The 6,256-nt window shown below is 37.5% G+C and overlaps 1 long non-coding RNA gene across 1 annotated transcript; it reads right to left on the bottom strand.

The window, feature by feature from the left end:
• Nucleotides 1-482: 482 nt before the first annotated feature.
• On the bottom strand, nucleotides 483-1,121 carry LOC121401538. Its single transcript, XR_005966331.1, has 2 exons — nucleotides 728-1,121; nucleotides 483-621 (listed from the first exon to the last, which is right to left on the bottom strand). It is a non-coding gene; the product is annotated as an uncharacterized LOC121401538 (long non-coding RNA).
• Nucleotides 1,122-6,256: the final 5,135 nt, after the last annotated feature.

The raw sequence follows: 6,256 nt of genomic DNA, 5'->3' as shown, positions 1-6,256 counted from the left end.
ACCTGGAGGTGGACATTGAAAGTACTGTTTCTATTTTTGCAGATGATACTAAATTGTGCAGAACTATAGGTTCCATGCAGGATGCTGCCACTTTGCAGAGTGTTTGTCTAAACTGGAAAACTGGGCAGCAAACTGGAAAATGAGGTTCAATGTTGATAAATGCAGGTTATGCACTTTGGCAAAAATAATATAAATGCAAGTTATACACTAAATGGCAATGTGTTGGGAGTTTCCTTAAATGAGAAGGATCTTGGGGTCTTTGTCATTCTGTGGCTACTAAAGCAAATAAAGTTCTTGTATAAAAAAGGGCATTAACTCAAGGGATGAAAACATAATTATGTCATTAGAGGACATTATAGACAAGTACATTAGAGGACATTATAGACAAATAGCAGGGGACCTTTTTACCCATAAAGAGAATCACGTACCAGAGGCTGTAACTGTCCTCGGATCCTTGAAAGACTTTAAGAACATACCACTGGTACAAAAATAACTTTCTTTATTGGTAACATCATCAGGATAGGGAATCAGGAACAAAGATGATGAGTTTTAGCTATATTGCTGCAATATAAGTGCAGTAAGTACACGTAGAATGTGTAGAATGTGTAGAATGTGGTAGAACTAGGGGCAAACATACAAAAAGAGCATTCAGTATATATTCTAACATATAATCACTAACATTGTCATTAGCAGCATTAATCAGTACACATAAACAAAGATAGTTCACCTATTTTCGCCTCATAGGATCTTAAGGGCAGTTTCTCTACTCTGGCATGCTCTCTGAAGATTCTGTCTCTAAGATGGCTGCTGGCATGTCTGGCTAGATTCTAGAAGATCTCAGAGTGAGGCTGGGTTCTGATTGGACTAGACTGTCAGGTGGCTGGAGTACTCAAATTAACCCTGTAATGTCCTGTGCCTAGCTGGCTATATTATAGCTGCTGGCTGTTACTTTACACACAAATGAACTTTAACAGCAGGAATAACTTTTCTGCTTGCCATACAACAGAGCGTATAGAGGTATATATTGTTCTGTACAGAAAACTAGCGCTAAGTTGCTATAAACTTCTCTTATTAACAGTCACAATGAATTATGTAGTTCAAATGTTAGATTGGCTTGGGCGGGCAGCGACAGAGGCCTCCCCTTCAGACTAGAGGAAAAGAAGTTTAATTTAAAGGAACAGAGTAGGGGGTTCATCACAGTGAGGACAGTGAGGTTGGGGAATGCACTGCCGGGTGATGATTCAGTTAATCACTATAAGAGGGACTTGGATGATTTCTTGGACAGACATAATACAAAGGCTATTGTGATACTAAACTCTATAGTTAGTATAGATATGGGTATTTATCCGAAAGTAGGGAGTATGGATGCTGGGTTTTCATTTGGATGGGTTGAACTTGACGAACTTTGTGTTTTTTCAACCCGATTTAACTATTAAACTATGATTCAGTGTATCATTGTGGTTCCTATATAGATATGATTCCTTATTTGCTGATATTTCTTATGTGTAGTTTTGGAGCTAATACCAAAATATGCAGTGTTTATTTTCAGTGTGAAGTTTAAATAAATACAATGGTCCCTGTGCACATTAATAATTATTTAGGCCTGTGGACTAATATTTTCAAATACGTAGGATTTGTTTTGAGAATCAGACAAATCTCACATTTTCATTACTATTAGAGGCTCATTTATTAAAGTCCGAATTTATCTCAATATTTTCTGAGATCATTTTAATTTTAATACACCTCAAAAAAACTAATCATATGTATTTTTTGTTTGTCCATTTTTTTAAATTTTTGCCCAAAAACCCACAAAATCTTCGGGTTATTGCACAAAACCCATCGCAGATCTAGATATCTTTGGGACTTCTCCCATTGACTTACTGTATATGCAACCTTGGCAGGTTGAGATGTGAGATGTGAGATTTTGAGATTCAGACTTTTACCATCCTCTGGTATAATAAATCCCTAAAAAAAATTGTGTTTTTACACAAAAAATCTGATTTCATAGTAAAAAAACACAATTTTTCAGGTTTTTAGCATTTGGAATTTAATAAATAACCCCCTTGTCTGCATGAAATCCAAGCCCTCAGTCCAATGGCATCCTGTTCAATTTTGTCCATTGTTATTGTTCCAACAATCCAACAATCCAAGCTCTGATGGTTACAAGTCACTGATTCCCATTATAATTCCCTAAACTTGCGGATAATGTGGTTGTCACTGAGTAAATCAAAAGCCTTTGTTACTAAATAATAATGACAGGACCCACTATTTTACCTTCGAGTCCAGATAATTCTATTAAAATAAATGTGGAGTTATTCTGAAAAAATTTCAGCTTGCTTATTGCTGACCTTCGGCCCATTTCAACTTCTGAACCTGCCTGAATATCACCTGTTAGTTACAGATAAATTGCTTGTTTGACCTCATCTCTCTGCCGGCCCAGACCTCTACCTCTTTGACTATGAGATTGCCTCATGTTTTGACCTTCCTGTTAAGGTAATTCCGGTGAGAAAGCCAAAGACAAAAAAATGAATTGTTATGTTCAGAAATGCCAATGTCCCAGCAATATGGCTTGGCAGACATTGTAAAGTGCCCTCACCCCTGTAGCTGGCCAGCTAACACCTGTCCTAGTTACTATTATGGTAATATATATGTATGCACCAAAACCTGCCAACAACCTCAGTACAGTTCATATGTTTACATGTTTGAGTAATTATGGCTGTAATTTATGTTTCTGAATGTGAATGTTATAACATTTATATGCATTGTGTTAGCAGAAGCAGAAAAAGAAAATATACCTTTAAGAACCATTATATAGGTAAGCCAATCATAGCCAGCCTCACACTGCACAAGAGCCTCAACCAATCCCAGTCAGCGACACAATGGGTCTGTGTGGGAGTTCCCCATGCCAGATCTTTCTGAGGCCTTTACTCATCAGTCAAAGGGAAGAAACAGAGAGTTCCAGTCAGAGATAAGTTTTATGGAAGCAGAGAAGGCCAAATAGGTATTTAATACACTTATTTATGTTCCCCTATTGTTTAATAGTGTGAGTAGGTCTGTATATTGAACCTGTATATGTGCTTACTTATAGTTCCACCAATTTCAGAACAATCCGAGTGCCAATTACAGACCAAATACAGATACAATTACAAATCCAAGTGCAAATACAAAGGTGAATTGCTTACTGCTGATATAAAGCAAATGCACAGTCCCATAACAAAGTGCTATACCTGAGAGTCAAATACATCCACCATCTTATGTTATCTGACAAGACTGAACTGTTCAACTGCCTTTTATGGGTTTATTCACCACCTGTTTGTACATGGAATATCAGATTATATTAAAGGTATTGGTGTCTTCTTTAAACCTACTGCTTCCATAGAACGGCGCTAGAGGAATTACAGAGTAAAAGAAAGTCTGATTAGACTAAAGGGACAGTCAATTCCTAATTCTTCTAATGCCACAGCGCACAAGGCACTACGTAGTGCTGCGCCTGCCACACCCCCTTACTATGGACATCTCCCTATCTCTATCTTTATTGGTCATGAGAGGAGAGAATTTATTTCACCTCGTCAGTCAAGGGCATGTATATGTGAATTTTATGCTAAGAAAAGGCACACTGGCACACAAGCTGTGAATGCAGGTGAACACCTTGCAAAGATTTATTACCGGAAGTGCAACGTTTCGGGGCAAGCCCCTTTGTTACCTCTATCACTGTGCACCAAGGAAATTGGAATTATCTACACAGACAGGTGTGCGTGAGCTACTACTACTTTGTATGTGAATTTTATGGCCACCACACCTGTGCCGTGTTTAAAAGTAGGGATGGGCAATTTTTTTCGCCTTGATTCGCCAAAAAAAAAGACGCCCATAGACTTGTATGGCGTTGTGTGCCAAAATAAAAAGCTTGCGTCAAAAAAATTTCGCCGTGCAACAAAATTATTTTGCTGCCCTTAGACTTTAACGGGCTTCGGCGTCATTTCGCTAGCGGTGAATTTTTGGCAAAACAAAACGGGTCAAATTTGCCCATCCCTATTTAAAAGTGCTAAGACTTTACATCCAAAAACTTGTTCTGTTGCTCCTAAAAAAAACCTAAAACAATCCCCAGTCTCTTCTGATTGATTGAGTGGGTGGGAGTCAACAAAAGGAAGGGAAAATATTCAAAATCCTATTTTATCACATTAGTCAAGCTAAATGAACTTTAATTACAATATATAAATTATTTGAACCGTGTTTCCTTCAGTCTGGGAATTCATAATTATAACAAGGAGGCAGGAGCCATTTTGTGGACATTGTTATTAAGACAAGACTTGTATCATCTCAAAATCTTGTTTGTGCACCAGACTGGGGGACCTGATGCCCATCCCCATGTCCTGGCTAAACAAGTAAATGTGAAGCAAAGGGGGTATATGTGGTAAGTGCTGAATGGAAAGTGAAAGTAATTGTATGCCCCGTCTCTATGCCAAAGGCTGAGCTTTTTAAATGAGCTTTCAACAGCTATGAATGCTTTAATAAAAATTAGAAATTGCATTTCATATTTAATGTTTAAGTACTTTTACTATACAGATTTTTGTGTCTAGGTGACAGGTCCACTTGAAGCAAATGTCTGATTAACCCGCAATTAGGGTGGTGCTTTGGCTATAATTATTGCAAGATACTTTATCTTTATTTCTGGTCACAGATGACCATAAAAAAGAGCCATATAAACAGCACTCATCAGGATATCATTAAAAATGTATTTTTTATTCATAAAGTGCACTTAAACACATGAACTCACAAATTTGAAATATTACTGTATAACTGAGGCTTCCAAGCATACCACATGTGGCCTGAAATATTTGCAAATAAACACAATACACATCTTTTAGAATTCTATTTGTTGAACTTGAATTTTCCACCTAATGAATTGTTACAAAAGTCCACTGCCGCTGCTAATGACTAAACCCAGCATTTCCAAGCTAATATGGTCCAGCAGTCAATTGGTATTCATTTTTAGTAATTAAGCTTCTATTGATCCCAAAGGCAATTGTATAATATTATTTTTGTAGGGTTGGACATGCTGTGTCCAGTGCACTTCTTTGCCATACTGTTCCTAAATTTTTACTTTGGCCATGTGGGTCAAACAACTGATGTTCTGTGGAAAAGCAGTGTCAGGGCACAGGTAGTTCCTTTTGAAGGAGGGAGAAGCAGGAATAGACGCAACATGGTAATCTCCCATTTTACTTTTTCCTTGTGCTGAAGCTTTTGAGGAGATGGGATTCAAACATGGGAAAACAGATTAGAGGATCTTGGTACAACCTACAGAGGTGCCCTTTATATGAGTTATATTTTCATCTGAATCATCTATCTTCCTTATTATGGTAGATGCCTTGCCTGTTTGTTTGGGTTTTGATTTGGGGGCTTATGTTTTTTGGTTGCAAAAAGACTTAGGATGGGAAAGGAAGCTAAATTGAACAGTGAAGGCGTTTTGAAACTGTCTGTCCATTGGGTGTGTTGGTGTAATTGTTAGGAGGGGGGAAGGGAGGACTTTTAAAATGGAAAAAGGATTTGTCTATAATTGACCATCCTCAAATAGGTAGAAGGAGGAGGGAGTCCTTGATATACAGCTACCCCTAATCCCTATTTCTGTAGGGAAAATGAGCGCAGAACCCTTCAAACTCTTTCCTTGTCTCTGTCCCTATATATTAAGCACTTATATAGTTTTGCAGAATTAATAAAAAAAAAATATTTTATTAAACAAAAACAGTTTATGGGTGGCTTATGGGGAATTTTACATATATATTCCATTATTCAGTTATTTGCATTTCTAAAGTATAGTAAATGAAGAGTAAACTTTAAATACAGGACCAGTGCACGACATGTTTCGGGCCCAGTGGCCCTTCCTCAGGTGCTTGTACAAATGCTGTGGGTAACCCAAACCCTTTTAAAACCATCAAAACAAACAAGAGTGTCCATTCCCATGTGGCTAGACACATACATATACATTGTAACAAAAAATCTCTTGTAGAGTACTGCCATCTTCAGGCCTACTCCAATATTGCACCACAGATACAGTAATAGAAAACATTTAAACATTCATTAAATGCTGCAGATTACAGTTGTAGGTAGTCTCCTACCTTATAAGTCACTAACAGTCCACACGCTGAAAAAATAAATAAATAGATTACAATTTAGAAAAAGCACTTAAAGCTCAGTGCATCATTTAGGCCTAATGGTTCCAGTGTATTCAATGCATCTATCCATTTGGCCTCCTGTTGGA

This window comes from Xenopus laevis, chromosome 1L (assembly GCF_017654675.1).
Source record: "Xenopus laevis strain J_2021 chromosome 1L, Xenopus_laevis_v10.1, whole genome shotgun sequence".
Classification (NCBI taxonomy): domain Eukaryota; kingdom Metazoa; phylum Chordata; class Amphibia; order Anura; family Pipidae; genus Xenopus; species Xenopus laevis.
This window is presented reverse-complemented; position numbering and strand designations above follow the sequence as displayed.